General features: G+C 51.1%; 2 long non-coding RNA genes across 2 annotated transcripts; one reads left to right on the forward strand and one right to left on the reverse strand.

The window, feature by feature from the left end:
• Window positions 1–2,838: 2,838 nt before the first annotated feature.
• LOC148119688 (uncharacterized) lies at window positions 2,839–4,303 on the reverse strand. The gene is made up of 2 exons (XR_015735007.1): window positions 4,193–4,303; window positions 2,839–3,943 (listed from the first exon to the last, which is right to left on the reverse strand). It is a non-coding gene; the product is annotated as an uncharacterized LOC148119688 (long non-coding RNA).
• Window positions 4,304–5,840: 1,537 nt separating this feature from the next.
• LOC148119689 (uncharacterized) lies at window positions 5,841–18,522 on the forward strand. The gene is made up of 2 exons (XR_015735006.1): window positions 5,841–16,610; window positions 17,665–18,522. It is a non-coding gene; the product is annotated as an uncharacterized LOC148119689 (long non-coding RNA).
• The last annotated feature ends 6,625 nt before the right edge of the window (window positions 18,523–25,147 follow it).

Raw genomic sequence — 25,147 nt, forward strand, 5'->3', positions numbered from 1 at the left:
TTTCAATGTCTACATCACAAGAATTACTTACTTTCTGCATGGATCAGGCCCTGAATCAGGAAGTGGGCCTCCCAAAGATGAGATTCTGCAGCCATTTAAACTCAGTCTATGCTGCTTTTTCCTTTTGAAAGCTTAGTAAGTTTTTCCAACTAGTGCCAATTTCCTGCTGGATGCTGAGCAACCCAGCTTGGTGAAGAAGAGGAAAGGACTGGCTTAGCCTGGCCTGCGGGAACAGAGGCTTCCAGGTTGGGATGCAGCCTTGACTGTGAAGGCTGAGTCATAAGAGGACTGATTCCACCAGGCAGAGGTGGCTCAGGCTTTTAATCCCAGCACTCCTGGTCTACAAGAGCTAGTTCCCTGACAGAAGGGCAATTACAGAAAGAAACCTAACAGCAGGATGTGATTCAAGCAGACAAAGCTTACGGATGTTGCTCCCTGGATTTCTTTTAGTCCCACTTTCCATTTCTGTATTTTCCCCTAAGGATGGCTTCTGTCTGGAAGCTACATTCATCCAGGCTGGAGACCAAAAGCTCCAGGCTCCATGCTGGACAAGCTGCCGAAAACCCAGTTAGGAAATCCATTTCTCTGCTGAGCTGAGCAAGGGTTGATTCTCCAGGAACTCCATAGCTCTATAGGTGGCAGATAAAATACCCAAACACTCAGGATCACTCACGGGTAAGCACTGGCTGAACAGGGCTCCAGCACTGAAGAAATTGTGCTGTCAATGACAAGGGGTAGGCCATGAAGCTGAGAACCTCAGGTCCACTAAAGACAATAGTCAAATGCCCACAGAATGGGAAAACTCTTTGATGGCATTCATCTGGCAGATCATTAGTGTCTACAATACACCAAAGACTATGGATATTTTCCTTTGCAATGAGAGTAGGAGAATTCTGGGAAGGAGGAACCCCATTGCTTCACAGTCCTGTCCAGACATGGAAGAAGTAAGAAGGAAGATGTGACCTGTGCCACTGAAAAAGTACCAAGCCGTGTTGCTAACAAAGATAAGAATAATGGGTTAATATAAGTTTTGAGTTAATAAGAAGCCTGAGCTAATGGGCCAATCAGTTTATATATAATGTAGACTCTCTGTGTGATTTTCCTTGGGACCTAAAGACTGTGAAAACTGGGTGGGACAGAAATCCCAACAAGCAGGCCCTCATGTTACACCACTTAGGACAATAGTTTCTATGCAAGGAAAAATAACCTTACAACCACAACTCATATTTTCCTAAAACACAGGAAAAGCTCACAGTATGATCACAAGTTACATACTTTTCTCAGGAGACCACAAGTGGTTAAACATTTTTCTTTGTATTAATTTGTATTAATTAAGATGTGTAATAACAACTTCACCCCAAGCAATGATTCTTCTATTAACGATTACCAAATTTTAAGCCAGTCAAGCACCATTCAGCCAGGTCCTTTGTACTGGCAGGAAGCTTTCTGTGGTTACAGTGTAGCAGATTAATATCCTATTGCCACTCTACCAACCTCTGCTACAGGCTCCTTCCAGGCCTGGGTATTTGTAGACATGAAGGAAGGCAACGTCAGAAAATGGCGAAATTTCAGAAAAGAAACCGCAGCTTGGTCATGCGGATCGATCCCGAAACAACACAACATACAGAGTTTGATTCTGGTCAACAAGCCAAAGGACAGTAGCAGAAAATCACGGAAGCGTTTTGAAAATCACCGTCGGATTGCAGCTCGGGCCAGCTGACCTCCGATAGGAATTCAGCTCCGTGCACCAATCACAGCCTTCGCGGACAGCGCCAACGTGGCCCTGGAACCCCATAGTGCTAGCTCCCCACTCAGGCTACAACAGTGACCCGGAGTTTCGGCGCCACAGCGACACCAGCGGCCATCGGCGCAGCCTGCCTGTTGAGCTGCATTTGGCCTCAGTAGCATTTCTGCGTCTGCCCTGGTCTTTCCATTGGCTCCGGTGAGAGAGACAAATGGTCGGGCAGCCATTACCGGGCGACTTGCCCTCCGTGGGGGCACTCGGTGGGACCTTAGCTGCGTCGCCACCGAACGCTAAAAACAGAGGTGACAAGAAGGCCTTCGAAGACGGGAGCCATACTCGAGTCCTGACCCCTAAAACTCCCTGAACACCTTTGGCGGGAGGAATCAAACGCGGGCGCAACGAAGTTTCGGGGGTGGGGAGTTTGGGACATGGACACACCGAATCCCTCGGGATGTCTTGGGACCCTTACCCGACCAAAACGTGTCTCTGCATAGGGAAATTGGCACTGATTCTGCTACGGAAAGGAATCCGGTGAATTTACAGCGTGTATAGTAACGATGGAGAATCGAACACCAGGAAAAGAAACCGCGGCCACCTGACCACTATAGGGTGCTGACTGGCACCTGGACACCAGACGTTTCTTGCATTGTACCGTGTGTCTCCCGTCGTCGGGAACGAGGTCGGGATAGAATTCCGCAGCAACCTAAAAACTACAGCATCGGGCTCTGTGCACAGCGAAGTGGCACTTGGCCCAGTGCCTGCCTCACAGGGAAGCGGGCTGCAAGGAAGTGGGGGGCCTGCAGCTTGGGGTCTGAGCTTAGGACTGGCACCAACAGCCTTTCCGTTATTGGAGAGCACTTCCTCCCCGCCCCCACCCGCCACAGCCCAGCACCCAAGACCCCACAGCGGTGCCTACCCACCTCTTTCACCTGAGAGCCTGTGGACTGACCACCCTGGTCCCCACACCAGCCTTTCCAGGAAGCCTAGAAATATGAGCTTCGGGGTGAGTGTGGTCTTTGAAAAGTGGCGCGGGTACAACCAAGTAAATTACGTTTATGTATTAAGTAATTAAAAACTGACACGGAGCACCGAAAGCACATTGATGCGTTTATTTTGGGAGGAACTGCCTGTGCTGAAGACAACCTGGAGAGGTTTAGGCAAGGATTTTCTTGGCATAGAGCTCAGTTTGAAACGCTGAAAGTGTCCTGGAGCTGTCTAAGGCTCCCAGCTGTGGAACACCGGTGTGCAGCAGCCACATCGCAGGCAGGATATTAGAAAATGAAGGAGCTCAGGACTTGCTCCCGTCGTCCTCGTCGTCTGCTGCCTGGAACCCCATCTTTGGCTCCATACTCGACCACTCCATCGGCTCTGGCGGACATGCACAGGTCGTCGTTGTTGACTGCAGACTCGCACACCATGCCCTCGGCTCCGTCCTCGCCCCCGTCGATGTCGGCTCTGCACTGGCTGCCATCGTGGTCTTCTCCAGAACCGCTGCTCCGTCGTCGTTGCCATCGCTTCGCTTGAGCAGCACTTGCACCGGGAGGACAGCAGAGGGTGCAAAGGAGCAGGCAGCAGAGCTGCTACAGGCTCCTCCAGGCCTGGGTATTTGTAGTCTTGAAGGAAGGCGGGGTCAGAAAATTGCGAAATTTCAGAAAAGAAACCACGGCCTCTAGACTTACCGTATCGTGTGTAGACATGCCACCGTTGTCCAGGTCGTCGGCTCCTCACTGGTTCCGTCGGTCATCTGCTGTGGACCCCTACCCATCATATGCCCCGCCCCACCCACAACCGCACCTCGGACCGGTCCTCGGCTGCGGGCCGGCCCCAGTCATTGGCTGCGGACTCGAACCGGTTCACGTCGTCGGCTTAGTCGAGCGGATCGAATCACGCAGCTGCATTACATACAGAGTTTGATTCCGGTGTCCAAATCAAAGGCCGGTAGCAGAAAATCACGAACGCTGTTTGAAAATCCCCTTCGGATTGCAGCTCAGGCGAGCTGACATTCGGTAGTAATTCGGCTCGGTGGGCGAATCACATCCCTCGCGGACAGCGCCACCGTGGTCGGGGAATTCCTTAGTGCTAGCTCCGTGCACAGGCAATCGCGGTGACGCTGAGTTCTGGTGCCACAGCGACGCCAGCGGCTGAGCTGCGTTTGGTGTCAGTAGCGTTTCTGCTTCTGCCCTGGTCTTTCCTTTGGCTCTGGTGTGAGAGAGAAACAAACGGTCGGACAGCCGTGGCCAGGCGACTTGCCCGCCGTGGGGGCACTCGGAGGGACCTTCGGTGCGTCGCGACCGACCGCTAAAAACAGAGGCCACGGAGAAGGCCGTCGGAGATAGGGCCATACTCAAGTCCTGACTTCTGAAAATCCCCGAACACTATAGGCGGGAGGAATGGAACGCAGGCGCGAAGGTGATTCGGGTGTGGGGGGTCGGGGGGACACAGACACACCGAATCCGTCGTCTTCAATGCGGTTCGGGTCGGATGTCTTGGGATCCTTGTCCGACAAAACGTATCTTTGCCTACGGAAGTTGGCTCTGATTCTTCTATGGAAAGGAATCAGGTGAATTTACAGCATGTGTAGTAACGACAGAGAACCGAAAGTAGAGAACGCGAACAGGGAAGGAAATCTCGGCCCCCTGGCCGGTATGGGAGGGGGATACAGTCTGCCCCCCCCCCATTTTCCCATTAGTCGTCTCTGCACTCATTCCGTCCGTCATCTGCTGGGGACCCGGACCCATCGTTGACTTGGTCATGCGGATCGAATCCCGCAGCAGCCTTACATACAGAATTTGATTCCGGTGACCAAACCAAAGGACAGCAGCAGAAAATCACTGTCGGATTGCAGTTCGGGCGAGCTGACGTCCGATAGGAATTCGGCTCAGTGGACGAATCACTTCACTCGCGGACATGAGTCCTAGCTCTGTCCACTGGCAATCACGGTGACGTTGAGGTCCGGCGCCACAGCGACACCAGCGGCCGTCCGCGCAGCCGGCCTGTTGAGCTGCGTTTGGCGTCAGTCTCGTTTCTGCTTCTGCCCTGGTCTTTTCTTTGGCTCCGGTAAGAGAGAGAAACGGTCCTGCAACCCTGGCCCGGTGACTTGCCCGCAGTGGGGGCACTCGGAAGGACATTAGCTGCGTCGCGACCGACCTCTGAAGACGGAGGCGAGGGAGAAGGCTGTCGGAGACAGGGCCATACTCGAGTCCTGACCTATGAAAATCCCCGAACACCGTCGGAGCAAGGAATGGAATGCAGGCTCGACGGAGATTCGGAGGGAGGGGTTTAACACCGAATCAGTAGTTTTCCATGCCGTTCCGGTTGGATGTCTTAGGACCCTTTCCCGACCAAAACGTGTTTCTGCATAGGATAGTTGGCACTGATTCTGCTACGGAAAGGAATCGGGTGAATTTACAGCGTGTATAGTAAAGATGAAGAACAGAACGTAGAGGACGCGAACGTGGAAGGAAACTGCGGACCGGTTGCCGGTACGGGGTGTGTGTGTGCAAACTTGCCCCCCCCCCCACGTCTATCCTGGCGGCTCTGCACTCGTCCTGTCCGTCAAATGCTGCGGACCCGGACCCATCGTCCGCTTGGTCGTGCGGATCGAATCACGCAGCAGCCTTACATACAGAGTTTGATTCCGGTCTACAAACGAAAGGACAGAATCAGAAAATCACGGACGTGGTTTCAAAATCACCGTCGGATTTCAGCTCGAGAGAGCTGAGGTAGGATAGGAATTCGGCTCGGTGGACGAATCACCTCCTTCGCGGATAGCGCCACCACAGCCCTGGAACCAGAGCACTGGGGATCGCGGTGATATTGAGTTCTGGCGCCACAGCGACGCCAGTGGCCAGCGGTGCAGCCGTCCTGCTGAGCTGCGTTTGGCGTCAGTAGCATTTTTGCTTCTGCCCTGATCTTTCCTTTGCTCCGTGAGAGAGACAAACGGTCCTGCAACCGTGGCCAGGCGATTTGCCCGCAGTGGGGGTATTCGGAATGACCTTAGGTGCGTCGCGACCGAACACTAAAAACGGAGGCGACGGGAAGGCCTTCGGAGACGGGGCCATACTCGAGTCCTGACCCCTGAAAGTCCCCGAACACGATCGGCGCGAGGAATGGAACGCAAGCGCGACGGAGCTAAGGGGGTGGAGTGTTGGGGACGCGGACACACCGAATCCCTCGTCTTCCTTGCGGTTCGGGTCAGATATCTTGGGACCCTTACCCGACCAAAACGTATATCTGCATAGGGAAGTTGGCACTGATTCTGCTACGGAAAGGAATAGGGTGAATTTACAGCTTGCATTGTAAAGATGAAGAACAGAACGTAGAGGACGCGAACGTGGAAGGAAACCGCGGCCACCTGACCACTATAGGGTGCTGACTGGCACCTGACAACCAGACGTTTCTTTCACCGCACCGTGTGTCTCCCGTCGTCGGGAACGAGGTCGGGATAGAATTCCGCAGCAACCTCGGAAAACTGCAGCATCGGGCACTGTGCACGATGCTGTGGGCAAAGTGGCACTTGGCCAAGTGCCCGCCTCACAGGGAAGCGGGCTGCTAGCAAGTGGCGGGCCTGCAGCTTGGGGTCTGAGCTGAGGACTGGCATCAACAGCCTTTCCACTATTGGATAGCACTTCCTCCTCACCCCCCCCACAACCCCCCACAGCCCAGCACCCCAGACCCCAGCGGTGCCTACCCACCTCTTTCACCTGAGAGCCTGAGGACTGACCACCCGGGTCCCCACACCAGCCTTTCCAGGAATCCTAGAAATATGAGCTTCGGCGTGGGTGTGGTCTTTGAAAGTGGCGCGGGTACAACCAAGTAAATTACGTTTATGTATTAAGTAATTAAAATCTGACACGGACCACAGAAAGCACATTGATGTGTTTATTTGGGGGAGGAACCGGCTGCACTGAAGACAACCTGGAGAGGTTTAGGCAAGGATCTTCTTGGCATAGAGCTCATTTTGAAACGCTGAAAGTGTCCTGGAGCTGTCTAAGGCTCCCAGCTGTGGAGCACCGGTGTGCAGAAGCCACATCGCAGGCAGCATATTAGAAAATGAAGCTGTTCCGGACTTGCACCCGTCGCCCTCCTCGTCGTCTGCAGCCTGGAACCCCGTTTTTGGCTCCATACTCGCTCCCTCCGTCGGCTCTGGCGGACATGCACAGGTCGTCGTTGTTGTCTGCAGACACGCACACCATGCCTTCGGCTCCGTCCTCGCCCACGTCGACGTCGGCTCTGCACTGGCTCCCGTCGTGGTCTTCTCCAGAACCGCTGCTCCGTCGTCGTTGCCATCGCTTCGCTTGAGCAGCACTTGCACCGGGAGGACAGCAGAGGGTGCACAGAAGCAGGCAGCAGAGGTGCTACAGGCTCCTCCAGGCCTGGGTATTTGTAGTCTTGAAAGAAGGCGGGGTCAGAAAATTGCGAAATTTCAGAAAAGAAACTACGGTCTCTAGACCTAGGGTATCGTGTGTAGACATGCCACCGTTGACCGGGTCGTAGGCTCCTCACTGATTCAGTCCATCATCTGCTGTGGACCCGTACCCATCGTATGCTCCGCCCCCCCAACCGCACCTCGGACCGGTCCTAGGTTGCACGCTGGCCCCAGTCATTGGCTGCGGACTCGAACCGGTCCACGTCGTCGGCTTCGTCGAGCGGATCGAATCACGCAGCTGCCTTACGTACAGAGTTTGATTCCGGTGTCCAAACCAAAGGCCGGTAGCAGAAAAATCACGGACGCTGTGTGAAAATCCGCTTCGGATTGCAGCTCAGGCGAGCTGACATTCGGTAGTAATTCGGCTCGGTGGACGAATCACATCCTTCGCGGACAGCGCCACCGTGGTCGGGGAACCCCTTAGTGCTAGCTCCGTGCACAGGCAATCGCGGTGACGCTGAGTTCCGGCGCCACAGCGACGCCAGCGGCGGAGCTGCTGAGCTGCGTTTGGCGTCAGTAGCGTTTCTGCTTCTGCCCTGGTCTTTCCTTTGGCTCCGGTGAGAGAGAGAAACAAACGGTAGGGCCGCCGTGGCCAGGCGACTTGGCGCCGTGGGGGCACTCGGAGGGACCTTAGCTGCGTTGCGACCGACCGCTAAAATCAGAGGCGACGGGAAGGCCTTGGGTACAGGGCCATACTCAAGTCCTGACTTCTGAAAATCCCCGAACACTATAGGCGGGAGGAATGGAACGCAGGCGCGAAGGTGATTCGGGTGGGACACAGACACACCGAATGCGTCGTCTTCAATGCGGTTCGGGTCGGATGTCTTGGGATCCTTGTCCGACAAAACGTATCTTTGCCCACGGAAGTTGGCTCTGATTCTTCTATGAAAAGGAATCGGGTGAATTTACAGCATGTGTAGTAACGACGGAGAACCGAAAGTAGAGAACGCGAACGTGGAAGAAAATCGCGGCCCCCTGGCCGGTATGGGAGCGGGATACAGACTGGCCCCCCCACCCCCATTTTCCCATTAGTCGTCTCTGCACTCATCCCGTCCGTCATCTGCTGGGGACCCGGACCCATCGTTGACTTGGTCATGCGGATCGAATCCCGCAGCAGCCTTACATACAGAATTTGATTCCGGTGACCAAACCAAAGGACAGCAGCAGAAAATCACTGTCGGATTGCAGTTCGGGCGAGCTGACGTCCGATAGGAATTCGGCTCAGTGGACGAATCACTTCACTGGCGGACGTGAGTGCTAGCTCCGTCCACCGGCAATCACGGTGACGTTGAGGTCCGGCGCCACAGCGACACCAGCGGCCGGCGGCGCAGCCGGCCTGCTGAGCTGCATTTGGCGTCGGTCTCGTTTCTGCTTCTGCCCTGGTCTTTTCTTTGGCTCCGGTGAGAGAGAGAAACGGTAGGGCAGCCGTGACCCGGCGACTTACCCGCAGTGGGGGCACTCGGAAGGACATTAGCTGCGTCGCGACCGACCTCTGAAGACGGAGGCGAGGGAGAAGGCTGTCGGAGACAGGGCCATACTCGAGTCCTGACCTATGAAAATCCCCGAACACCGTCGGAGCAAGGAATGGAATGCAGGCTCGATGGAGATTCGGAGGGAGGGGTTTAACACCGAATCAGTAGTTTTCCATGCCGTTCCGGTTGGATGTCTTGGGACCCTTTCCCGATCAAAACGTGTTTCTGCATAGGATAGTTGGCACTGATTCTGCTACGGAAAGGAATCGGGTGAATTTACAGCGTGTATAGTAAAGATGAAGAACAGAACGTGGAGGACGCGAAGGTGGAAGGAAACCGCGAACCGGTGGCCGGTACGGGGTGTGTGTGCAAACTTGCCCCCCCCCACGTCTATCCTGGCGGCTCTGCACTCGTCCTGTCCGTCAAATGCTGCGGACCCGGACCCATCGTCCGCTTGGTCGTGCGGATCGAATCACGCAGCAGCCTTACATACAGAGTTTGATTCCGGTCTACAAACGAAAGGACAGAATCAGAAAATCACGGACGTGGTTTCAAAATCACCGTCGGATTGCAGCTCGAGAGAGCTGAGGTAGGATAGGAATTCGGCTCGGTGGACGAATCACCTCCTTCGCGGATAGCGCCACCGTAGCCCTGGAACCGGAGCACTGGGGATCGCGGTGATATTGAGTTCTGGCGCCACAGCGACGCCAGTGGCCAGCGGTGCAGCGGTCCTGCTGAGCTGCCTTTGGCGTCAGTAGCATTTTTGCTTCTGCCCTGATCTTTCCTTTGCTCCGTGAGAGAGACAAACGGTCCTGCAACCGTGGCCAGGCGATTTGCCCGCAGTGGGGGTATTCGGAATGACCTTAGGTGCGTCGCGACCGAACACTAAAAACGGAGGCGACGGGAAGGCCTTCGGAGACGGGGCCATACTCGAGTCCTGACCCCTGAAAGTCCCCGAACACGATCGGCGCGAGGAATGGAACGCAGGCGCGAAGGAGCTTCGGGGGAGGAGGGTTGGGGACGCGGACACACCGAATCCCTCGTCTTCCTTGCGGTTCGGGTCAGATATCTTGGGACCCTTACCCGACCAAAACGTATATCTGCATAGGGAAGTTGGCACTGATTCTGCTACGGAAAGGAATAGGGTGAATTTACAGCTTGTATAGTAAAGATGAAGAACAGAACGTAGAGGATGCGAACGTGGAAGGAAACCGCGGCCACCTGACCACTATAGGATGCTGACTGGCACCTGACAACCAGACGTTTCTTTCACCGCACCGTGTGTCTCCCGTCGTCGGGAACGAGGTCGGGATAGAATTCCGCAGCAACTTTGGAAAACTGCAGCATCGGGCACTGTGCACGATGCTGTGGGCAAAGTGGCACTTGGCCAAGTGCCTGCCTCATAGGGAAGCGGGCTGCAAGCAAGTGGCGGGCCTGCAGCTTGGGGTCTGAGCTGAAGACTGGCATCAACAGCCTTTCCACTATTGGAATGCACTTCCTCCTCACCCCCCAGCCCCCCACAGCCCAGCACCCCAGACCCCAGCGGTGCCTACCCACCTCTTTCACCTGAGAGCCTGAGGACTGACCACCTTGGTCCCCACACCAGCCTTTCCAGGAATCCTAGAAATATGAGCTTCGGGGTGGGTGTGGTCTTTGAAAGTGGCGCGGGTACAACCAAGTAAATTACGTTTATGTATTAAGTAATTAAAATCTGACACGGACCACCGAAAGCACATTGATGTGTTTATTTGGGGGAGGAACCGGCTGCACTGAAGACAACCTGGAGAGGTTTAGGCAAGGATCTTCTTGGCATAGAGCTCATTTTGAAATGCTGAAAGTCTCCTGAGGCTGTCTAAGGCTCCCAGCTGTGGAGCACCGGTGTGCAGCAGCCACATCGCAGGCAGCATATTAGAAAATGAAGCTGTTCCGGACTTGCACCCGTCGCCCTCCTCGTCGTCTGCAGCCTGGAACCCCGTTTTTGGCTCCATACTCGCTCCCTCCGTCGGCTCTGGCGGACTCGCACAGGTCGTCGTTGTTGTCTGCAGACACGCACACCATGCCTTCGGCTCCGTCCTCGCCCACGTCGACGTCGGCTCTGCACTGGCTCCCGTCGTGGTCTTCTCCAGAACCGCTGCTCCGTCGTCGTTGCCATCGCTTCGCTTGAGCAGCACTTGCACCGGGAGGACAGCAGAGGGTGCACAGAAGCAGGCAGCAGAGGTGCTACAGGCTCCTCCAGGCCTGGGTATTTGTAGTCTTGAAAGAAGGCGGGGTCAGAAAATTGCGAAATTTCAGAAAAGAAACTACGGTCTCTAGACCTAGGGTATCGTGTGTAGACATGCCACCGTTGACCGGGTCGTAGGCTCCTCACTGATTCAGTCCATCATCTGCTGTGGACCCGTACCCATCGTATGCTCCGCCCCCCCAACCGCACCTCGGACCGGTCCTAGGTTGCACGCTGGCCCCAGTCATTGGCTGCGGACTCGAACCGGTCCACGTCGTCGGCTTCGTCGAGCGGATCGAATCACGCAGCTGCCTTACGTACAGAGTTTGATTCCGGTGTCCAAACCAAAGGCCGGTAGCAGAAAAATCACGGACGCTGTGTGAAAATCCGCTTCGGATTGCAGCTCAGGCGAGCTGACATTCGGTAGTAATTCGGCTCGGTGGACGAATCACATCCTTCGCGGACAGCGCCACCGTGGTCGGGGAACCCCTTAGTGCTAGCTCCGTGCACAGGCAATCGCGGTGACGCTGAGTTCCGGCGCCACAGCGACGCCAGCGGCGGAGCTGCTGAGCTGCGTTTGGCGTCAGTAGCGTTTCTGCTTCTGCCCTGGTCTTTCCTTTGGCTCTGGTGAGAGAGAGAAACAAACGGTAGGGCCGCCGTGGCCAGGCGACTTGGCGCCGTGGGGGCACTCGGAGGGACCTTAGCTGCGTTGCGACCGACCGCTAAAATCAGAGGCGACGGGAAGGCCTTGGGTACAGGGCCATACTCAAGTCCTGACTTCTGAAAATCCCCGAACACTATAGGCGGGAGGAATGGAACGCAGGCGCGAAGGTGATTCGGGTGGGACACAGACACACCGAATGCGTCGTCTTCAATGCGGTTCGGGTCGGATGTCTTGGGATCCTTGTCCGACAAAACGTATCTTTGCCCACGGAAGTTGGCTCTGATTCTTCTATGAAAAGGAATCGGGTGAATTTACAGCATGTGTAGTAACGACAGAGAACCGAAAGTAGAGAACGCGAACAGGGAAGGAAATCTCGGCCCCCTGGCCGGTATGGGAGGGGGATACAGTCTGCCCCCCCCCATTTTCCCATTAGTCGTCTCTGCACTCATCCCGTCCATCATCTGCTGGGGACCCGGACCCATCGTTGACTTGGTCATGCGGATCGAATCCCGCAGCAGCCTTACATACAGAATTTGATTCCGGTGACCAAACCAAAGGACAGCAGCAGAAAATCACTGTCGGATTGCAGTTCGGGCGAGCTGACGTCCGATAGGAATTCGGCTCAGTGGACGAATCACTTCACTGGCGGACGTGAGTGCTAGCTCCGTCCACCGGCAATCACGGTGACGTTGAGGTCCGGCGCCACAGCGACACCAGCGGCCGGCGGCGCAGCCGGCCTGCTGAGCTGCATTTGGCGTCGGTCTCCTTTCTGCTTCTGCCCTGGTCTTTTCTTTGGCTCCGGTGAGAGAGAGAAACGGTAGGGCAGCCGTGACCGGGCGACTTACCCGCAGTGGGGGCACTCGGAAGGACATTAGCTGCGTCGCGACCGACCTCTGAAGACGGAGGCGAGGGAGAAGGCTGTCGGAGACAGGGCCATACTCGAGTCCTGACCTATGAAAATCCCCGAACACCGTCGGAGCAAGGAATGGAATGCAGGCTCGATGGAGATTCGGAGGGAGGGGTTTAACACCGAATCAGTAGTTTTCCATGCCGTTCCGGTTGGATGTCTTGGGACCCTTTCCCGATCAAAACGTGTTTCTGCATAGGATAGTTGGCACTGATTCTGCTACGGAAAGGAATCGGGTGAATTTACAGCTTGTATAGTAAAGATGAAGAACAGAACGTAGAGAATGCGAACGTGGAAGGAAACCGCGGCCACCTGACCACTATAGGGTGCTGACTGGCACCTGACAACCAGACGTTTCTTTCACCGCACCGTGTGTCTCCCGTCGTCGGGAACGAGGTCGGGATAGAATTCCGCAGCAACTTTGGAAAACTGCAGCATCGGGCACTGTGCACGATGCTGTGGGCAAAGTGGCACTTGGCCAAGTGCCTGCCTCATAGGGAAGCCGGCTGCAAGCAAGTGGCGGGCCTGCAGCTTGGGGTCTGAGCTGAAGACTGGCATCAACAGCCTTTCCACTATTGGAATGCACTTCCTCCTCACCCCCCAGCCCCCCACAGCCCAGCACCCCAGACCCCAGCGGAGCCTACCCACTTCTTTCACCTGAGAGCCTGAGGACTGACCACCCTGGTCCTCACACCAGCCTTTCCAGGAATCCTAGAAATATGAGCGTCGGGGTGGGTGTGGTCTTTGAAAAGTGGCGCGGGTACAACCAAGTAAATTACGTTTATGCATTAAGTAATTAAGAATTGACACGGACCACCGAAAGCACATTGATGCGTTTATTTTTGGAGGAACCGGCTGTACTGAAGACAACCTGGAGAGGTTTAGGCAAGGATCTCCTTGGCATAGAGCTCATTTTGAAACGCTGAAAGTCTCCTGGAGCTGTCTAAGGCTCCCAGCTGTGGAGCACCGGTGTGCAGCAGCCATATCGCAGGCAGCATATTAGAAAATGAAGGAGGTCCAGACTTGCACCCATCGTTCAGGTCGTCTGCAGCCTCGAACCCCGTCTTTGGCTCCATACTCGCCCCCTCCGTCGGCTCTGGCGGACTCGCACAGGTCGTCGTTGTTGGCTGCAGACTCGTACACCATGCCCTCGGCTCCGGCCTCGTCCCCGTCGACGTCGGCTCTGCACTGGCTCCCGTCGTGGTCTTCTCCAGAACCGCTGCTCCGTCCTCGTTACCATCGCTTCGCTTGAGCAGCACTTGCACCGGGAGGACAGCAGAGGGCGCACAGAAGCAGGCAGCAGAGCTGTTACAGGGTCCTCCAGGCCTGGGTATTTGTAGTCTTGAAAGAATGCGGGGCCATTATTCGCGGTGACGCTGAGTTCCGGCGCCACAGCGACAAAAAGCTGCTGGCGGCGGCGCAGTGGGCCTGTTGAGCTGCCGTTGGCATCAGTAGCGTTTTGGCTTCTGCCCCGGTCTTTCCTTTGGCTCCCGTGAGGGAGAGAAACGGTCGGGCAGCCGTGGCCCAGCGACTTGCCCGCCGTGGGGGCACTCGGAGTGACCTTAGCTGCATCGTGACTGAACGCTAAAAGCGTAGGCGACGGGAAGGCCTTAGGAGACGGGGCCATACTCGAGTCCTGACCCCTGAAAGTCCCCGAACACCGTCCGCGGGAGGAATGGATATAAGGCGCGACGGACATACGGGGGTGGGGTTGGGGTGGGCAAACACCGAAGCAGTCGTCTTCCAAGCGGTTCGAGTCGGATGTCTTGGGACCCTTGCCCTACCAAAACGTGTCTTTGCCCACGGATGTTGACACTGATTCTGCTACGGAAAGGAATCGGGTGAATTTACAGTGTGTATAGTAAAGATGAAGAACAGAACGTAGAGTAGGCGAACGTGGAAGGAAACCGCGGACCGGTGGCCGGTGTGGGGAGGTGCAAACTTGCCCCCCCAGGTCTATCCTGGGGGCTCTGCACTCGTCCTGTCCGTCAAATGCTGCGGACACGGACCCATCGTCCGCTTGGTCGTGTGTATCGAATCACGCAGCAGCCTTACATAAAGAGTTTGATTCCGGTCTACAAACGAAAGGACAGAAGCAGAAAATCACGGACGTGGTTTGAAAATCACCGTCATATTGTAGGTCGAGAGAGCTAAGGTAGGATAGAAATTCGGCTCGGTGGACGAATCACCTCCCTCGCGGACAGCGCCACCATAGCCCTGGAACCCCATAGTGCTAGCTCCCTGCACAGGCAATCGCGGTGGCGCTGAGTTCTGGCGCCACAGCGAGGCCAGTGGCCAGCGTTGCAGCCGGCCTGCTGAGCTTCGTTTGGCGTCAGTAGCGTTTCTGCTTCTGCCCTATCTTTCCTTTGGCTCCGGTTAGAGAGACAAACGGTCGGGCAGCCGTGACCGGGCGACTTGCCCGCAGTGGGGGCATTCGGAGTGACCTTAGCTGCGTCGCGACCGAACACTAAAAACGAAGGCGACGGGAAGGCCTTAGGAGACGGGGCCATACTCGAGTCCTGACCCCTGAAAGTTCCCGAACACCGTCGGAGCACGGAGCGACGGAGATTCGGGATTGGGGGTTGGGGACACTTACACACCGAATCCCTCGTCTTCCTTGCGGTTCGGGTCAGATATCTTGGGACCCTTACCCGACCAAAACGTGTCTCTGCATCGGGAAGTTGGCACTGATTCTGCTACGGAAAGGAATCGGGATAATTCACAGCGTGTATAGTAAGAACGGAGAATCGAACGTGGAGGACGCGAACATGGAAAGAAACCGCGGCCTCCTGACCACTATAGGGTGCTGACTGGCGCCCGGGCATCAGACGTATCTTGCACAGCACCGTGTGTCTCCAGTCGTCGGGAACGAGGTCGGGATGGAATTCCGCAGCAACCTTGTAAAACTGCAGCATTGGGCGCTGTGCACAGCGAAGTGGCACTTGGCCCAGTGCCTGCCTCAGAGGGAAGCCGGCTGCAAGGAAGTGGGGGGCCTGCAGCTTGGGGTCTGCGCTGAGGACTGGCATTAACAGCATTTCCACTATTGGATAGCACTTCCTCCTCACACCCCCACCACAAACAGCCCAGCATGCCAGACCCCAGCGGTGCCTACCCACCTCTTTCACCTGAGAGCCTGAGGACTGACCACCCTGGTCCCCACACCAGCCTTTCCAGGAATCCTAGAAATATGAGCGTCGGGGTGGGTGTGGTCTTTGAAAGTGGCCCGAGTACAACCAAGTAAATTACGTTTATGAATTAAGTAATTAAAAACTGACACGGACCACTGAAAGCACATTGATGCGTTTATTTTGGGAGGAACCGGCTGTACTGAAGACAACCTGGAGAGGTTTAGGCAAGGATCTTCTTGGCAAGAACTCACTTTGAAATGCTGAAAGTCTCCTGGAGCTGTCTAAGGCTCCCAGCTGTGGAGCACCAGTGTGCAGCAGCCACATTGCTGGCAGCATATTAGGCAAGGAAGGTGCTCTGGACTTGCAGCCCTGTAGTCCCCTCCCAGACACTGATAGAAACAATGAGTACATGGGACCTCCTTAAATTTAAAAGCTTCTGCAAAGCCAAAGACATTATCCAGAAGACTAAATGGCAGCCTATATATTGGGAAAAAAATCTTCACTAACCCCACATCAGACTGAGGTTTGATCTCTAAAATATACAAAGAAATCAAGAAATTGATCATGAAAAGAACAAATCATGCAATAAAAAATGGAGTACAGATGTAAATAGAGAACTCTCAAATGTGGAATCTAAAATGGCTGAAAGACACTTAAGGAAATGCTCAACATCCTTAGTTATCAGAGAAATGCAAATCAAAACCATCCTGAAATTCCATCATACACCTATAAGAATGGCCAAGATCAAAACCACTGATGACAACTTGTGTTGGAGAGGTAGCAGGGTAAAAGGAACACTTTCGCATTGCTGGTGGTAGTACAAGTTGGTACAGCCACTTTTTATATCAGTGTGGCGATTTTTCAGAAAATTAGGAAACAACCTTCCTCAAGACACAGTATTTCCCTATTGTGTATATATCCAAAGGATGTTCAATCATGCCACAAGGACATGTGCTCAACTATGTTCATAGCAGCTCTGTTTGTCATAGCCAGAGCCTGGGAACAACCTAAATGCCCCTTGACTGTTGAATGGATAAGAAAAATGGGTATGTTTACACAATGGAGTACTACACAGCAGAATAAAAAATAACGATATCCTGAATTTTACAGGCAAATGGATAGAATGAGAAAACATCATTTTAAATGAGGTACCCCAGAGACAGAAAGACAATTATCACATGTACTCACTCATAAGTGCTTTAAACATAAAGCAAGGAAACCGAGCCTACAAATCACAATCCCAGAGAACCTAGACAAAGATTAGCACACTAAGGGAGACATACATAGATCTAATTGACATGGGAAGTAGAAAAAGATCTTGTGAGTAAATTGGGAGCATGGGGACCTTGGGAGGGTTCAAGTGGGGAGGAGAGGCAAAGAGGGGAGCAGAAAAAAACGTGGAGATAATTAATAGTAAAAAACTAAACTTTTGGAAAATGACAAAAACTTCAAGAAATGGTTCTTTGAAAACTGAATGGCCACAAGTAGAATGCACCTAGATCTCACTCTGTGTCACCCTATAGGGACACCATTGAACACAGATCAATTCTTCCTATGGAACTCAAAACTCTAAAGGTGGTAGATAAAAAAGAATCCCAAACTCTCAGGATCCCTCATAGGCAAGCACTTGCTGAGCAGGGCTGTAGCACTAAGACATAGTGCTATGAATGGAAGAGGAGCTTCATCAAACTGAAATTCTTAGGTCCAGCAAAGGAAGTGGTCCAATGTCCACCACATGGAAGAAACTCTGACAGCTTTTCATCAGGTGGAGTATTAGTGTCTACAATCCACAAAGCACGCAGCCTTTAAAAATCTTTTTAAAAGAAACTCTTTGTCTCATTTATGTTTGATTTTTATGTGTATTGGTGTTTTGCCTGATTGCTTGTCTGTTTGTGGGTGTCAGATACCCTGGAATTGGATTTACACAGTTGTGAGCTGCCAAGTGTGTGCTGGGAATTTAGCCTGGATTCTCTGGAAAGGCAGCTGGTGCTAGCAACTGCTGAATCATGTCTCCAGGAGGCAGAAGTCTCTTATTAAGGAAGAGAACATGGGATGACCCAAACGACAAAAGGTCTAGCAAAGTGATCATGTCATTGGCAGAGGCAGCAGCACAACTGCCATGTTCATCCTTGCTAGCCAGCTGTGAGAGGTGCTAACACCACTGAGATCCATCTCATCCCAGTCAGAGTGGCAATGGTGGTCATCAAGAAAACAAGGGAGAACTAATGCTGGGGAGAAGGTGAGGGGGAGTGTGGAAAAGATGGAGCCCTTGTAGACTGTTGGTGAGAGTGTAACCTCCTTGTAGACGGTTGGGGAGAATGTGTGGGCCCATATTTCTTTATGGTATAGCAGCCAGGCTCTGCAGCCATTGGGCTGCTCAGAAATGATCCCGTAGCCCTGCAGACAGGCTGTCTCTGCCTGATAAAGGTCAGGATGTTGGCTGCTCCCTTTCTTTGTAATTTGGAGGATGCCTTATAGAGATGCTAATTCAAACCTAGGTGACAGCTAGCATACTCAGCAGACAGGTAGATGTGGATGTGACCATTCACCTGGTTACCTAGGAGACAGTATGATGATGTATTTTTCCCCACCCAGTTTATGTATTAGTATAAAAGATGTTTGGAGAATAAACACAGAGATCTTCAGGGGAGATCATCAGGAGGACGAAGCCTCAGATGTCCTTTTCCGTAATAATGTTGTAAGTTGTGTCTGGTTATTCCTTGCACCTCCGTACCAGTCCAGTTAGGGAAAATAGATATTTGTGTTGGAGCTACATGGGCTCCAACAAGAGTGTAAATTCCATGTAGACTCTTGGTGAGAGTGGAAACTCCTTGTGGACTGTTGGTGAGAGTGTAAACTCCTTGTAGACTGTTGGTGAGAGTGTAAACTCCTTGGGTTACTGTAGAATTGGGATGGAGGATCCTCACAGAAATTAAAGAGACCTTCCAGGGGACCCCATATTTCTGGTTCTTGGTATTTACCTCAAAGACTTTAAGTCAACATGCCCTAGAGATCCTTGCACATCAGTGTTTCTTACAGCCCTGTCCACACTAAGTGAGGGAACCAACTAGACATCTCATAACGGAAAGAAGGGGGAAAAGAAGGATGTTTACTAATGCTATGGGGTTGTTTTCACCTATAGTTAAGAATGAAGTGTGTGATTTGTACGAAGGTGAGTGCAACTGGAGGTAATCACACTAAGAGAAAGAAGTCACTCCCAGAATTACAGGTCCTGATGGGAGAGGGGAGGTTTGACAAAAGTGTGGGGGTCCAACCCCAACATCATCAACTATCTCTCTGGATTGGGGTGGGGATAACTGAGACACAGTTTACACAGCCATATGAGAAGGGAGTCTCAGGGTTCATTTAAATCTGAATATCACCTGTGCTTTTATTCTCAAAACAGCTTTCATCTCCCAAGGAAAGTTGAGGGGAAAGGTTATTAGCATTTTGTTTTAGGGGAAGCAGGGCTAAAGTCACATCTGCAGCTCAGTCACTAGCTTGGAATGACTACCTCTTCCCAGGTGGTCCTCATAATTAGGAAGGATCGGCACAACATCAGCATATCCTGAGCCCAGAAGACAGCCAGTCTGAAGATGCTGTTAACACCTCAGCTGCTATTGTGGCTTGAGAGCCTGGCCACTGATACAATGCAGAAATATGTGACCTGTATAATGTTGCTCCGCACAAAAGAATGGTTTTGACCTGTTAACAGCCCCTGAAAAGTGAGGAAGGTTTACCCCGTAAATAGAAAACAAACAAAGAACCCCACATCTATTTTTTAGAACTGAAGACCAATGGTTGATGTGAATTTCCCCTCTGTATGCTGTGAATACCACTGGTTAATAAAGAAACTGTCTAGGGTCAGCACAGGGAAGAGAGGTGGGGGTGGGAACTAAACTGATTCCTGGGAAAAAGGAAGCAAAGTCAGAGAAAAGCCTTGGAGTTGCTTCCCAAGACACACATGTTGAAACCTTGCTGTTAGGTCTCAGCCCTCATGAAAATATGGGTCCCCTGGAAGGTCTCTTTAGTTTCGGTGATGATCCTCCATCCCAATCCCACAGGAACCCAAGGACATTACATTCTCACTAGCAGACTACTAGGGCCCCATCTTTTCCACACTCCCCCTACCTTCTCCCCAGCATTAGTTCTCCCTTGCTTTCTTGATGACCACCATTGCTGCTCTGACTGGGATAAGAAGAATCTCAGAGTAGTGTCAGTGCCTGCTCAGTTGGCTAGCAAGGATGAACACTTTCCCCCATGCAGACTGGCGTTTGTACTGCAGCCTCTGACGGCATGACCACAGGTGGCTGACATGTCCGAAGAGCTGCAGTCTGGGATGGAGCCCTTGGAATATAGCCTACCAGAAAGCAAAGCTGTGATGGGTGCTCCCTGGAGTGGAAACGCCCATGGGTGAGGGAGCAGGGATTGCTGGTTGTCTCCATGATACTTCCATCTTCTGCTGTATTTTCTCCTGCTTGCTGCTATTGTGTTCTTACTGTTTCTCCCACGGTGTGATTACTATGTGAAAGAATCACACTGCTTCTAGTAAAGTGGGATTGCTTCAAGGGAAAATCGCACTCCTCTCTGGGCAATTTCCTTGCAGATCATGAAGATGATTTTTATAAGAGCAATGACTCTTAGGTGGGTCAGAGATTCAACTGGACTTTCTATGTCAGCCTAAGAGATCCAGGTGGTGAAGACAGTGAAGGTGGTCTTGGAAATAGTTTAGTCTGCTCTGCAGTTGCTTCAAGGAAAAATACAAAAGACAGAAATAAGACAGCCTCCTCTTTCCGAGAATGGAGAATCAGAACAAGAAGTTTCATGCATTGAAGAAACAGAAATTCTATCTGTGGAAAAGTCGGCTGACAATCAAAGAAAGCAATTATGTCCCCAAATCCCAACTCAAGGTTGGGTGTGATTTCCTTGGTCATGTAGCTTACAGAATGAATCCCAGGATCTGATGTGCACACCGAGAAAACAAAGTTGCCAAAGGAAATTTAAATGAAATAATGTGTATAAATAAGAAAGAAAACTAGATGGTTAGTTAGACCACTTGTTTAGGGTTGGTAGAGTGGCAATAGGATATTAATCTGCTACACTGTAACCACAGAAAGCTTCCTGCCAGTACAAAGGACCTGGCTGAATGGTGCTTGACTGGCTTAAAATTTGGTAATCGTTAATAGAAGAATCATTGCTTGGGGAGAAGTTGTCATTACACATCTTAATTAATACAAATTAATACAAAGAAAAATGTTTAACCACTTGTGGGTTCCTGAGAAAAATATGTAACCTGTGATCATACTGTGAGCTTTTTTTGTATAAAGGTACTGTTTTAGGGGGCTGAGAGATGGCTCAGAGGTTAAGAGCATTGCCTGCAGAGGTTCTGAGTTCAATTCCCAGCAACTACATGGTGGCTCACAACCATCTGTAATGAGGTCTGGTGCCCTCTTCTGGCCTGCAGGGATACATGCAGGCAGATGCTGTATACATAAGTAATAAAATAAATCTTTTAAAAAAAGATACTGTTTTAGGAAAATATAAGTTGTGGTTGTGAGGTTAAAAAATAGTTTCTTTGTGTAGAATCTATTGTCTTGAGTGGTATAAAGGGGATAAAAGAACAATCAAGAGACAAGAAAAAGAAAGAGAAAAACTAACACGAATTGAATTTTGCTCCCTGAGAGAAGTCTCCTGTGTGTGTTTAGAGGCTGATCCCCCTCTCCTCTCCAGTGTCTCTGGCCTGCTGATGCTGGCTCCAGCAGTTCTCTTTGCTGGACCTTTTGTAGTTTGCATGATTCCATGTTCTCTTCTTTAACAAATGAATTCTGGGGCTTGTAGAGATGGCTCAGGTGGTGAGAGCCGCAGCCGCCTTTACAGAGGACCTGGGTTCAGTTCCTAGAACACACATGGCAGCTCCCTTCTTTCTGTAACTCCATGTCCAGGACTTCTGATGCCCACCTACAGACCAGCATTCACTCAAAACACCAACGCACATAAAAATTAGAATTAGTAAAGAGAAAGAGTTTCTTACAAAATGCTTTTTAAAATCTGAGTCATTGGTGTGTTGTAGACACTAATCCTCTGCCAGATGAAAGCCATCAAAGAGTTTTCCCATTCTGTGGGCATTTGACCATTGTCTTTAGTGGACCTGAGGTTCTCAGCTTCATGGCCTGCCTCTTGCCATTGGCAGCACAATTTCTTCAGTGCTGGAGCCCTGCTCAGCAGTGCTTGCCCATGAGGGATCCTGAGTGTTTGGGTATTTTATCTGCCAGCTATAGAGCTTTGAGTTCCTGGGAAGAATGGATCTGTGTGAACTGGTGACCCCCAGGGAGACACAGTGAGGGATCTAGTTACTTCCTGCTTGTGGTCATTCAGCTTTCCAAGGACCATTTGTTGAAGGTTTTGTCATTTCTCAAAAGATTATTTTTGCTGTTCAGCAGCAAAACATGTCTTTAATCCCAGAGGTGAAGGCAGGTGAATCTCTGAGGTCAAGGCCGGCTTGTTTCAGGAAAGTCAATGCTACCCAGAGAAAACCTGTGTTAGAAATAAAAGTCTAATTTATACATCTGTGTGAAAAACCAAGTGCAGTTTTGGCAAGTGCTTGTTTATGGAACCTTAGGTCTATCCAAGTGTACAGTTGTCAGTGAAGTGTGTGCTGTTTCTACTACTGTAGCTATATAAACTCCCAGAGACCGGATGTGGTGACACATTCTGCATTGTTCCATGTGTGTGTATGTGTATGTATGTGTGTGTGTGTGTGTGTGTGTGTGTGTGTAGCGACAGTGTGGTTATCCTGGGTCATTTGGAATTCTACGTGAATTGCAGTATTTATGAAAATTTCCAGAGTAAGTCTGGGAGGCCAATGCTGGCCTGATACTTCCTGTCCTGGAATTTGCAGCCCCTCCCCATCTTCCTCTCTGATGGTAGAGTCTGGGGATCACAGCTCTGCACCATCACCCCCAGCTTTGCTCTGTAAACAACATTTGATATCATAGAACAAATGAAACATTTAGAAGGAGCATGACAGGCAGCTAGTATGACTTTGGAGTTTGACCAGCAGGCTGGGTCTCTGTGTCTGTGCCTCCTCCAGCAAAGGAGCAGAGCAGTAACTTAGTTCCAGAGCACAAACACAACTCACAGTAGCAGAGGCTACAGCTGCAGTGCCCTGAATCCCCATCCCTGCAGTTTCTGTTTCAGTTTTTCTATATTACTGAGTTAAGGGGCCAGGTGGAGGTGGAGCAGGCCTTTAATGCTAGCATGTGGAGGCAGAGGCAGGCAGATATCTGTGAGTTCGAGGCTAGCCTGGTCTACAAGTGCTAGTTCCAGGACAGGTTCCAACACTACAGAGAAAGCCTGTCCCAAAAAAACCAAAACAAACAAACAAACAAACAAGTTTTAGATAGCTGTGCGTTCTTAGGAGCCCAGGTGTGATGAGGCATACCTTGCTGTGCAGATGGCTCTGCCCATTAACAATCTACTAAATAAATATAGTACTAGCTGAATACTTGTTTGCAAACCCCGTCCTCACCTCAAGAAAGCTCAGAGAGAGTGGTTTCAGTTTTATTATTGCTAAAAACCAGAAGCAAACTTGCCCTAGGAAGATGGAGTGACTCACCCAGTCAGCAGGGGAGCAAACAAACTGAAGGCAGGCCAGGGCTGAGCTCAGGAAGAAGAGGGGTGGGGCTCCAGTGGATTATTGCAGAATGGTCTGAGCTGACAGTTTAGCCCCAGGGGTGCTGCCTGGAGAATTAGCCCTTGCTCCAATCAGCAGAGAAATGGATTTCCTAACTGGGTCCTCAGCAGCTTGTCTGCCAAGGTCAGTGCCCTGCTGAAAACACACTGAGAAGTCTAGAAAGCATGACCCCTGACAGTCAAAAAACCGCTTTTCTTGAACAAGGGAAAGTTCACCCACGAGTCTAACTGAAAACTGAAAAAAATCTCAGGCATAGCTCAAGAGCCAACTGTGGCCATTTGCAGAGAGAAATTGGCCCTATCCAGAGGTTGCCAGCCTTTCCTTGCTGGCAAGGCTTCTACTACACAGCTACCAGAAATGTGCCATCTTTTTCACCACGGAGCCAGGAGCTTTTGGTCTCCAGCCTGGATGAATGTGGCTTCCAGACCGAAGCCATCCTTAGGGGTGAATACAGAAATGGGAAGTGGGACCAATAGAAATCCAGGGAGCAAAATCTGTGTGTTTTGTCTGCTTGATCAGGTCTTTTTGTTTCAAAGTGTAATTGCCCCAACTGTCAGGGAACTACCTCTTTAGACCAGGCTGGTCTTGAACTCACAGATATTGGCCTGACTTTGCATCTGGAGTGCTGGGATTAAAAGTGTGAGCCACTACTACCACCTGAATCAGTCTTGTTATGACTGAGCAGTCACACTCAAGGCTGCATCCCGACCTGGAAGCCTCTGTTCCCGCAGGCCAGGCTAAGCCAGTCCTTTCCTCTTCTTCTCCAAGCTGGGTTGCTCAGCATCCAGCAGGAAATTGGCACTAGTTGGAAAAACTTACTAAGCTTTCAAAAGGAAAAAGCAGCATAGACTGAATTTAAATGGCAACAGAATCTCCTCTTTGGGAGGCCCACTTCCTGATTCAGGCCTGATCCTTGCAGAAACTAAGTAATTCTTGTGATGTAAACATTGAAATGCTGGTACCAGGTAAGTGTTGGAAGACACAGGCCACATTTAAGTTTTAAATTTCATAAACTTTTCTGACATAGTTAATTTTTTGGTTGTGCCCTTATGTTTTTTTTCTCTTCGGAAGAGTCCTTTATCTTGGGGCAAATTTCCAGTAAAAATGATTGGTTTTCTTCTTAATGCAATTTTGAAGCTCTTTTTTCAAATATATATGTTTTGTAATTATCACTTCTGGCATCTTCTTGGATGGTTTTGCCTGATCTTATTCTTTCCTGTTTTACAAACTATAGAAAGCATTACCTTTAGGTTAAGATCGCTCTGTTTCAGTAAAAGCAAGGGAAGCTGATTTATGTCTAGTGTGTGAGGTCTTAGAAACTGCTTTTCTTCAAATCATGGACACCACATTCAAAAGAGCTACTCGCATGAAATCGAGTTTTTATTAGAATGGCCTACATTACACAACAGACTTTCTAGGGCAAGTACAGCACTTCATTTAAAGGATGAACATTTATTCAAAGGGTGACTCTTGGTGAACAAGCTTCCTTTCAAGACTGACCAACAATTATGTAAAGAACTGGCTTTAATTAAACACTGAATTTAGAAAGAATCTGGTTCTGTCTGTCTGTCTATCTATCTATCTATCTATCTATCTATCTATCTATCTATCTATCATCTATCATCTATGTACCTATTTTGAGAAAGTGTCTTTCTACAGAGCCCAGGCTGTCCTGGAACCAGCTGTGTAGAACAGTTTGGCCCTGAACTGCCAGAGATCATCCTGCCTCTGCTTTCAGGTTGTTTGGATTAAAAGTGTGTGCCATCAAGCTTGGCTCAAAAATATTGACATTTAAAACTTCTGTATCTTTTTGAAATTAGAATTTAATTACTTTATTTAATTACTGTTTTTCTTCCTTCCATCCCCCTGTATGATAATGCCCTCTTTTTA

The sequence above is a fragment of the Myodes glareolus genome, chromosome 15 (genome assembly GCF_982192425.1).
Source record: "Myodes glareolus chromosome 15, mMyoGla1.1, whole genome shotgun sequence".
Classification (NCBI taxonomy): domain Eukaryota; kingdom Metazoa; phylum Chordata; class Mammalia; order Rodentia; family Cricetidae; genus Myodes; species Myodes glareolus.